Below are 11720 nucleotides of genomic sequence, written 5' to 3'. Positions count from 1 at the left end.
TGAAATATGCAGACAGACAGATTAAAAGTAGCTTGTAGAACAGATTTTCACACAGGCAGAAATGCCCTTGTCTGAGACTTCTCTTCTCAAAGGGCTTTCCTCAGTCTAACGTATATTATGCAGTTTTAACACCATCTACAGTGGGAGGATGTAACCTAGTCTAGATGAGACTAGCAACACAGTTTGTAAAATAACCTTGGCCTAGAGATAATGTATAGCTTTGAAACAACCAGACACTGTTAGAGGTGATTTCTGAAGGGACAAATATACCCTGCCTATTCCCCTCCACAATATCCCAATTTGTGCCACACATGAAAAAGAAACCTACATGCCAAGTATATAGCATATATTGTGTTCCCTACAGATTATAGATAATAGCAGAAGCGCTGAAGACCCCAGTCGTACCTACCTACCTACAGTCGTGGCCGAAAATATTGTCACCCTTGACCTTTTTTCAAATAATGCACCATTTCTTTCAGAAAACTGCAAATTAAAAAATTATTTGGTATACACATATGTATGTCTTTGGTTTGCAGCTGAACAAAACAAAAAAAAATCGGAGTAATTTACTAAATCTTAGCTTATTCCACACAGAAATCCTAAAATGGCCTAGACAATATTATCAGCACCTTTCTAGAAGTAGTTAAAAATAATTAGATTTCAAGCAGCTGATTGTCCTTTACTTTGGAATTGAACTCACGTGTGGTGGTTGCAGGTGCCTGCAATATGAAAATCACTCATTCAACCAGTTTGAATAGAGAAAAGGACTCATTCTCCTGTTTTGTGTACTGCAATGAGCATGGAGAAAAGAAAGAAACCCAGAGTATTATCTGAGGAGGTCAGACACAAGATTGTAGCCAAGCATGGACAATCTAAAGGCTACAAGTCAATCTCCAGAGACCTTGATGTTCCTGTTTCTACCATTCGTAATGTTATCAAGAAGTTTAAGGCCCATGCCACTGTAGCCAACCTCCCTGGACGTGGCCGCAAGAGAACACTTGATAGAAGATTGCAGCGAAGGATTGTTAGAATGGTGGAAAAAGCACCTTGATCATCTGCCACACAGATTCAAGCTGACCTTCAGACACAAGGTACGACAGTTTCAACTCACACTATCCGTCGCCAACTCAATAAAAGGGGGTTATATGGTAGGAGACCCAGGAGGACCTCACTGCTGAGAGAGATACATAAGAAAGCCCGATTGCAATTTGCCAAAACACACCTGAACATTCCAAAATCCTTCTTGGAGAATGTCCTGTGGACAGATGAGACCAAATTATAGCTTTTTGGTAAAACATCTGTTTACAGAACTAAATTAAGCCTTTAAAGAAAAGAACACCTTCCCTACAGTCAAACATGGAGGTTAAGTGATATTTGGGGTTGCTTTGCTGCCTCTGGCACTGGGTGCTTTGAACGTGTGCATGGCATCATGAAATCAGGATAATACCAAGGCTTTTTGGAGCACAATGTCGAACCCAGTGTCAGAAAGCTTCGTCTCTGTCGAAGGTCATGGGTCTTCCAGCAGGACAATGACCCCAAACACACTTCAAAAAGCACACAGGAATGGTTCAAGACAAAACACTGGACTTTACTGAAGTGGCCAGCAATGAGTCCATATCTAAATCCCATTTAAAACTTGTGGAGAGATCTGAAAACCGCAGTTGGGAGAAAGCACCCTTCAAATATGGAAAAAACTGGAGCAGTTTGCACAAGAGGAGTGGGCCAAACTGCCAGTCCAGAGGTGCAGGAAGCTCATTGATGGCTATAGGAAGAGCTTGATTGCAGTTATTTTGACCAAAGGCTGTACTACCGAATATTAAGTCTAGGGTGTCAATAATTTTGTCAATGCCATTTCTGTTTATTTACTGATTTTAAATTAATATATTTAAGTTCTGGATCAAAAACAAAGTTTCTAATATTAACAGTGAAATAATATATATAGTGAATGTGTAATATATATATATATATATATATGTATATATATATATATATATATATATATATATATATATATATATATATATATATATATATATATATATATATATACACACACACACACACACACACACACACACACACACACACACACACACACACACACACAGTATGTGGACACCCCTTCAAATGATTGGATTTGGCTATTTCAGTCACACCTGTTTCTGACAGGTGTTTAAAATCGAGCAGACAGCCATGCAATGTCCATAAAACATTGGCAGTAGAATGGCCTTACTGAAGAGCTCAGTGACTTTCATCGTGGCACCGTCATAGGATGCCACATTTCCAACAAGTCAGTTCTTCAAATTTCTGCCCTGCTAGAGCTTCTCCAGTCAACTGTAAGTGCTGTTATTGTGAAGTGGAAATGTCTAGGAGCAACAACGGCTCAGCTGCAAAGTGGTAGGCCACACAAGCTCACAGAATGGGCCTGCTGAGTGCTGAAGCGCATAGCGCGTAAAAATAATCTGTCCTCGGTTGCAACACTCACTACCAAGTTCCAAACAGCCTCTGGAAGCAACATCAGCACAATAACTGTTCGTCGGGAGCTTCATGAAATGGGTTTCCATGCCCGAGCAGTCGTACACAAGCCTAAGATCACCATGCGAATCTGCATTTGGCGAATGCCAAGAGAACGCTACCTGCCCCAATGCACAGTGCCAACTGTAAAGTTTGTGGAGGAGGAATGGTGCTGAATGGTAGCAAGTCCCTGCAGCAACGTTCCAACATCTAGTAGAAAGCCTTCCCTGAAGAATTGAGGCTGTTATTGGGGGAACCAACTCCATATTAATTTCCATGATTTTGGAATGAGATGTTCAATGAGCAGGTGTCCACATACCTTTGGTCATGTAGTGTACTTTGGTCAATTTCAACTTATTTTTTGCGAAAATTGTGAGTTACTTGAAAAAAGTGCAAGGGTGCTAATATTTTTGGCCATGACTGTACCTACCTACAGATTTATGGACAATTTTACTCTTGTAGTATTTCTCCAGTAGGTTTCCTCAAGGAGAAAGCCTCCATAAACCAGAAACACTATAGTAAATAATACAGGCACATCTGCAAAACCCTACAGTCCACAAAAACACTACTTGAATTACTACAGTATATATTTTTACATTTGAGTTATTTAGTTACTCTTATCCAGAGTAACTTTCAGTAGGGAGTGCATACATTTATTTTCATATTTGTTCATGCTGGTCCACCATGGGAATCAAACCCACAACCCTGGTGTTGCAAGTGCAATGCTCTACCAACTGAGCCACATATGACTACATTTATTTTACTATAGTTAACTGTAAACACTACTTTACATATTACAGTATTCATTGTAGTGTTTAAAAAAAACAAAAACACAGTGAATAAATACTACAGTGAATACTATATATTTTTCATTTTGGGCCAGATCTAACAACTTGCAATTAATCACTTGTAAAACAAGCAATCTTGTAAATGTTCTATCCTAAATTGATAACATTGCGGGAGGATGAGCAGCATGATGCTTCTAGTCCTGATACCTTTTGTCAAGTCTTCAAGCTCAACAGAGAGAGAGATATGTGGTAGAACAGTGGAGGTACACAGATCACTGTCATCACTGGACTAGCTTTTCTGTCAAAGGGTCCAATGAGAGAGGAGGCAACAAGGCAACCCACTGGAAGCCTTGTGGAAGCAGTAACTAGGCAACCACAGCTACATTCCAAGGTCTATCTCTCAGTCTTACTCTCATGATCAAAGAGAGGGAAAGGTCAGATGGAGAGGCCACAGCTTAAATATAAAGGCAACCATGGACACTGCGCTTTACCAATACGATTAGATCACATTATGATAAGAGTCGTAATTCACCTGTTTCTTTTTATTTACTAGCTTCATGTATTATTTTTCATTATGCTGACTGCAAACTTTCTTTCCCTTGTAGATGGAGACATTAGCAGTATACAAATATGTGTGTTGAAAGCACAGGTGGTACCCACTGCTGTTACCAGCAGGTGTTCTAGAGGAGCTGGAAACATCACCAATAGACAACAGCACCACATAAATTAATCAACAGGGTTGCACGGCTCTGATGTTCATTTTAGGACCTCTTGGCAAAAAGCGTGGTAAATAATGCATGGTTTAATCTACCAGTTAAATTAGAAAATAGAATACAGGTGAGAAAATAGCAGATCTATATAGACATAGTGGTGAGATGCTATGGCACAGTGGTTGCTGGGTTTGGGGTGGGGATAAATGTCATAAAAAAATGTCATATGAGCCTTGTCACTTGAGCCACTGTGTTGTTTCTTACTTGGTATTCATTAGTAAAATTACAATAATGTACATCGTTATAGACGTGAGAATGTAGGCTGTGAAAATGGCATAAGAGAAAGTTACCACTTTTCTTTCTTTCCATATTCAGTCTCATTTTTGCAGGAGGTGGGTGATCATTGGATGGCTCAGTCATTCTTACCTGTGGAGATCCATAAATGAAGGCCAAGACCTGCTTTCACAGTCAAATGCCACCCCTGTGGGGAAATGAGACTCATCAAGTGGCAGCTGCAGCTTTCTAGAACAGCTCATTTCAACTGTCATTACCCCCAACAATACAACAACACAAAGAGACAAGACAATTGTGACTAATAGATTAGGTTTATTAAGATTTCGTGTTTGGGGAGACGTAGATGAGTCTTTCTGCTACCGCAGTCTTGAGATGAGTGTGATCTCTGAAAATGATTTCTGTGGCAGATGGAAGGAAAGCAAAGGTTCTCTTACAAATGTCCCTGTGTTCCATTCATCATAAACTATCTATTGGACACACTCTTTCCCAAGCTACTAAAGCCATCAGAGCAGCCAGGGCATAAGGGCATCAGGAAATGCCTCATAAAAAGATATGGCATTAGGACAATTCAACAGCAAGACAGATTACCTGGTAAATATTGACTGAGCCAATATGCGAGTGTGACCCCAGGTGACTGTTTCCATGTTTCAATGCAGTCACACGTTTTTGCATGTATAATACCAGGATTAGAATTCAAGAGGCAGAGATGCTTTATGACCTCTTCAATTGCCAAAGACAAATGAGAATACACTTCAAATACAGTACCTCTATTTTTCTTACACAGAAGTTAGGTTACACACAGGCCAATGTGACTTTACTATGTTACCACAGGAGATATTATTGAGAATTCATTAACATTTGAGATTAAGGCCTGTGACTGGAGGATCCCTGATGTTTCAGACTTAAGGATGGGTGGGCTAGTGCAGGCCTCCTACATCCCATTCCTCGTGCGTTTACGTATTTCTCATGCTGGGTACCTGCTTCAAAAAGGAAAACAGACAGTGTGGTTTTGTTTCATCACTTTACTTGGTTTCAAAATATCCACATAACCTTGTCATTTAACATACACACACTTGCCATAACTATCCTTGACAGTCCATACAAAACGTCTTCATCTCAGCAAACTGTTTACAGGGCAATGCAGATCAGGCTAATTTGGTAAGTATCCATAGTGGCCCCAACAGGATAAGTGATAAGAAAAACAATCCCAAAAATGTATAAAGATTTCTATTTCTGGGACTCTTGAAAAAGAATGTCAAACTGAACTCTGTAATCATATATCACTGAAGAGCACAGAATGTGGCTGCTTTCTCATCTGTGAATTATGAATAAGTTATGAATAATCTTAAAAGCATATGTTGTCTCATGAGAATTGTTTAGGTGAAGGATTGACAGTGAAAGGAGTAAGGAGGAGGAACAGAATGCTTGAGAATCGTAAAATAGTATTCTAATATTCTTGACTGTATTTGTGACTGGTGAGTGAGGGAGTGAGTGACAGGGAGAGGAAATAGAATAATAATAAAGGAAGAGGAAAAATAAGAGGAAAAATAATAATGATAATAAAATGAAAAAAAAGTATGCCCCTCCCCCACTTCTAAAATGGCGCCCCTGGCCGTTAGTATTTCACAGCCGATATTAACTATACAAAACAAACAATGGTGAGAGAGTCCTCTTCTTATCCTCTTTTATATTATAAAAGGCTTGTACTCACATTTGAATGACCCATACTGGTTGTTGTTTGTGACAGTTGTTTCTCGTACTCAACTACTCAGCTCTGTCTGGGTGATGGACTTGTATTGAAAGGAGGCGCCCGCTTCATCTTCTTCTTTAAATTTGTATTAGTGGATCGCAACTAACTGAAAGGTGCGTACAACACCACCTACTGTAGTGGAGTGTGAGGCCGGTGACGGCCTCGCTATTAATCTATTTCTCTTTTCTAGCCCTGTGTTTCCACCTACTGTTCTGGAGTGTGAATTCATTACACTTTGTGACACAAGGGAATGGAAAAAAGAAAGGGGGGAAAAAGGCAGAAGAAATGGCCCTACCAACAAACCCTACACCCATTAAAACCTCACCACTATTCCACTACTTGGCTCTATCTGATCCTACACCAGGCCGGCAGCCTGGGAGGACGGGACACTATCGTTCAAGTACGTCTCTCTGCAGCTGGTACAACAACATCTATTTCTTTGATTTACATTCTATTTCTGCGGTACAGTTGATAACCATGGCTATGAATGCTAAGAAACCAACCTTACTGTAGTACATGTTATTCCTATCACGCTCCATTGGCCTCGGCCTACTCACAGGGATCCTCTTAGGATCCCTCACCCTGTACCTATCTTCTTCTACAACTCTCTTCACTGCCTCAGCATATGACACCTTCTATACTACTCTAATCCTGGCGACATCACCCTGCCTCTCTCTCAGCGGACACTTCTGATCTCCAGCACCAGGGGTACCCCTACAGTTTACACACACAACTTTTTCAACCAACACTACACATTCCTTTGTCTCATGCCCTCCTGCACACTTCTCACATCTAGGAATCTCCCTCCTACACACTGCGGGAACATGACTTTAAGCTTGGCAGGACAAAATCGGGACAAAATCTCTCACGGGATAACTGACACATCCTAACTTGACTTTGTCGGGTAAAGACTGCATCAAAAGTCAGCAGGACAGGCAGTGTCTTCTCTGTTTCACCACTCTCTCTACCGGGTCTGCGTCGCCTGTTTGGTCTGCGTAGCCTGTTTGGAGAGACTATTCTAGTTTGAGGTCCAAGCAGTTTATTGGCAGCGCCGTCCTCCAATAAGGTGACTGTCTTTAAGTAAAGTCATTTGTATTTCTGGATTTCACAAGACTGGGCAGGGGCGCAGTCATGGGTGGGCCACCCACTTGGGAGCCAGGCACACCCACTTGGGGAGCCAGGCCCAGCCAATCAGAATGAGCTTTTCACCACAAAAGGGCTTTATTGCACACAGAAATACTCCTTAGTTTCATCAGCTGTCCGGGTGGCTGGTCTCACAGGTGAAGAAGCCAGATGTTGAGGTCCTGGGCGGGCTTGGTTACACGTGTTGTGAGGCCAGCTGGATGTACTGCCAAATTCTCTAAAATGACGTTGGAGGCGGCTTATGCCACAGATGTCTCAAAACTTGAGACATCTGTGGCATTGTGTTGTATGACAAAACTGCACCTTTTATTGTCCCCAGCACAAGGTGCACCTGTGTAATGATCGTGCTGTTTAATCAGCTTCTTGATATGCCACACCTGTCAGGTGGATGATTATCTTGCCAAAGGAGAAATGCTCACTAACAGGGATGTAAACAAATTTGTACACAGCAATTGAGCAAAATACGTTTTTTGTGCATATGGAACATTTCTGGGATATTTTATTTCAGCTCATGAAACATGGGACTAACACTTTAGATGTTGCATTTATATTTATGTAAATGCAGTGGTTAACTGTTTATTTTCTACCATCAGAAGTACAGTATTGTTTGTCACTGTTTTTGGTCATTTTGTGAAATTGGTCAGCTGAATTTCCGTGAAAGCACGTAGAAAGCTATCTAGTGGAAGTAACAGATCTAAGTCATTTTGGTGTACTCTTGTTAATGTGTGTTACTTATCTGTGTCAAACAAGCAACTAATCCTCTAAGCTTTAATAAACGTAGTTTGTTTTGATTTCTGCCTCTGTACTGTTTCCCTTTAAAGCTACAATATGTAACTTTTTGGGTTACCTGACCAAATTCACATAGAAATGTCAGTTATAGATCTTTCATTTCCATTGAAAGCAAGTCTAAGAAGTGGTAGAGTGCGATTTCTATGCTTCCCAAGTTTAGTTTTTCCATCTTTTCATTTCAGTTTTGTACACCAGCTTTAAACAGCTGAATATACTATATCTTTGGTTATGGAAAATATATCTCACAGCGGTTTAGATGGTACAATGATTCACTACACAATGACTGCTTGTTCTGTAACAAACTGAAATTAGGTGATCTATTAGAATTTTTGCAACCAGGAAAGGTTGCATTGTTTGTTGGCAACCTTGTTATTTACAAAGTTTTTGGAACAGATTCCTGTTGGAACGTTCCACAAATTAAACCCACCCACCAGGAAATGTCGGAGTGTTTCTGCATAGTGCATCTTTAATTAAGGATGAGACCCTTTATCAATTTTTGCCTAAAATGACATACCCAAATCTAACTCCCTGTAGCTCAGGACCTGAAGCAAGGATATGCATATTTTGATATCATTTGAAAGGAAACACTTTGAAGTTTGTGGAAATGTGAAATTAATTTAATTAATAAATTTTTTTTGTATTTTTTGTACCATCTTTGAAATGCAAGAGAACGGCCATAATGTATTATTCCAGCCCAGGCACAATTTAGATTCTGGCCACTAGATGGTAGCAGTATATGTGCAAAGTTTTAGACTGATCCAATGCACTTCTGTTAAAAATGTTGTATCAAGACTGCCCAAATGTGCCTAATTGGTTTATTAACAACTTTTGAAGTTCATAACTGTGCACTCTCCTCAAACAATAGCATGATATACTCCATAGTAAACTGAAGTATTTTTTTATGTGGGACGTTTAAGCACAACCACTTTCTCTCTGGGATGTGGATATAATTGACTAAACTGCTGTAAAACCTGTATTTTGTAAAGGAGCTGTATTTTGTAAATGATTCACATTCTAAATCATGATGAAATACCTTGGAAAAATGAGAGTGCTGATAAACATTTTACATTACTTTGTTATATCTAAGAGCACATGGAGAATGGAAAACTCATGAAATGCAATACAATATAACTTTTTATATTAAATGTTTATTGAACGTTTGTATAGCTACTGTAACATCTATTGGTATTGTAACTTTCATTGTAAAAGATTATCGCTGTAGAAAGGAATACAGAGAATGTAGAACACTTCATCTGGCTTCTAAAAGCTCATTGCTAACTACGCAGTAAACAGAGAACGTTCTTTGCACATTGGATAACATTATACAGAGGCTAAGAGCCATATATTTAAATTGACATTTTTTCATAATAGGAAAACAGAAACGCAGCTATCTTACAAATGTTTAGACAAAATATGGCCTGATATTTGCACTACTTACTGTATTGGCAAACTGGACTTCATTTTACCCTGCAAAACTAGTAATTACTAAATATTGCACACATTCATGAATGAGTTCCAGTTTGATCATTTTGAATAATCATTATTGCAACTGCCAAAGGGTAATGGATGAAAATCTGTTTACGAGAGTAGATTAGAGGGAGAACGGATGGAAATGGTGAATGATTGATTCCAAATTAATATTATAAACCAATTGTCCCACATGGCAATGCAAGAGACATATCAAGTTCAATGCAGACAATGCATCTAAACATGGCACTAGGTATATTACTGTGCATACAAAGACTCAGTGGACCTCAGTGAGAGAGCAAGGATATACAGTAGGATATTGTTCCATGTGCTGCATTCATAAAGTACAGTGTATTAATTTACTGCTCTCTTTCTTTTGTTATATGGTGCTTGATATATGGTTGTTGGATAGCACATTTTATTATCAAAGTCAGCTGCTTAGACAGTAATACATTTAGCAGTAAACCTTGGTGGGTAGAATAAAACATGTCTGTGACAGGCACTCTGCTTTAAATCAGTAGTTCTCAATGTCAGTCCTTGTCAAAGTCTTTCCTTGTGGAAATTCTATAACTATGTTCTGTTATATTGGTACGTTTACAAACCAATTCTGAAAACTTTATTGACATGATGTGATCTTAGCCAAATAATTTGCCAGTGTAAAGATCACATTATTCATGTCTATGAAGGAAATCATTAACAAATTATTTTGGAAAACTATCCCATTAAACCCTCATCAATTTCACAAATTAACCATTGGAAGTGGTTGGCACTTGGCCTCCCTTAACATGCATATTCCATGAGTCTCAGAATGAAGGAAGGAATTACACAAGGAGGGCTGGAAGGATAGTGTGAGCTGGATAATAAAAGCAAATTCTGTAAAAACAGCAGGAGTAAAATGTGAGGAAAAAGCACAATCTCAAAATGACACATTATTCAAACATCTTACTGGGCACAAACTGATGGAATCAACGTTGTTTCCACATAATTTCAACCCCCAAAACTCTGTGATGACATTGAATCAATGTGGAAAACTTGCTTGGAATTTTAAAAAGTCATCAATGTAAGAGCATTTAGTAAATTATTCAACCAATTTTTTACCTAAATCCAATGACATGGTGAATTTTTGTTGTTGTTGATTTCACATTGAATTCACGTTAGTTGACAACTCAACAAAATGTAAATCAAAACTAGACATTGAACTGATGTCTGTACCCAGTGGGATGGCTTTGTGAGTGGACCCCTAGAATTCCTTAAATTATAATGTGCTGCAATGCAAGTTTAAATACTACAACACATCTGGTTACACTATAGCTGTGGTATTCAAACATTTTTAGCAGGGCACATTTTATTTGCCAAAATGTCTGTAAATTTAGATTTTTACATCAACAAATCACCTTCAATTCATTACATTTTCCTCTCGCTTATCAAACTTTAGACAACAAATAAACAACTGTCTTTCTAAATAAAGTTCCATACAATATTCTGTACTTGTATTTTTTTTATGCCAAAAACAATCCCCCATGACCCCCTCCCAACTTTACATACTCTATAGAGACCTAAATAATACATTGAAATATTATGTTTGTGTACATCCACATCTTTTACTCTGTAGTGCTTGCACTGGAGAAGACCTTTGCACGGTCATAAACTCATCGACTTCCAGGGTGTCAAACTCATTCAATGTTGGGCCTAGTGTCTGCTGTTTTTTCTTTTTTTCCTTTCAATTAAGCTCTAGACAACCAGGTGACTGGAGTTCCTTACTAATTAATGACCTTAATTAATCAATCAAGTACAAGGGAGGAGCGAAAACCTGCAGACACTCAGCCCTCCATGGAATGAGTTTGAAACGTGCTCTAAATTGTATAAACACATACAGTGCCATCAGAAAGTATTCATACCCCTTGACTTACTCCACATTTTGTTGTGTTACAGCCTGAATTCAAAATGGAATAAAATTTAAAAAATCTCACCCATCTAAACACAACACCCCATAAACACAACACCCCATAATGACAAAGTGATTTTATTGAAAATGAAATACAGAATACAGTGTCTTTCTGGGTAAGTCTCTAAGAGCTTTCCACACCTGGATTGTGCAACATTAGCCCGTTATTCTTTTCAAAATTCTTCAAGCTCTGTCAAATTGGTTGATGATCATTGCTAGACAACCATTTGCAGGTCTTACCATAAGTTTTCATGCAGATTTAGGTCAAAACTGTAACTCGGCCACTCTGGAACATTTACTGTCGTCTTGGTAAGCAACTC

At 38.8% G+C, this 11720-nt stretch overlaps 1 non-coding gene across 1 annotated transcript; it reads left to right on the top strand.

Moving 5' to 3' along the window:
- Nucleotides 1-2959: 2959 nt before the first annotated feature.
- LOC123729351 (U7 small nuclear RNA) lies at nucleotides 2960-3013 on the top strand. The gene has a single exon (XR_006761137.1). It is a non-coding gene; the product is annotated as a U7 small nuclear RNA (small nuclear RNA).
- Nucleotides 3014-11720: the final 8707 nt, after the last annotated feature.

Source organism: Salmo salar, chromosome ssa20 (assembly GCF_905237065.1).
Source record: "Salmo salar chromosome ssa20, Ssal_v3.1, whole genome shotgun sequence".
Taxonomy (NCBI): Eukaryota; Metazoa; Chordata; class Actinopteri; order Salmoniformes; family Salmonidae; genus Salmo; species Salmo salar.
The sequence above is the reverse complement of the archived record's forward strand: the minus strand, read 5'-3'. Positions and strand labels throughout refer to the sequence as shown.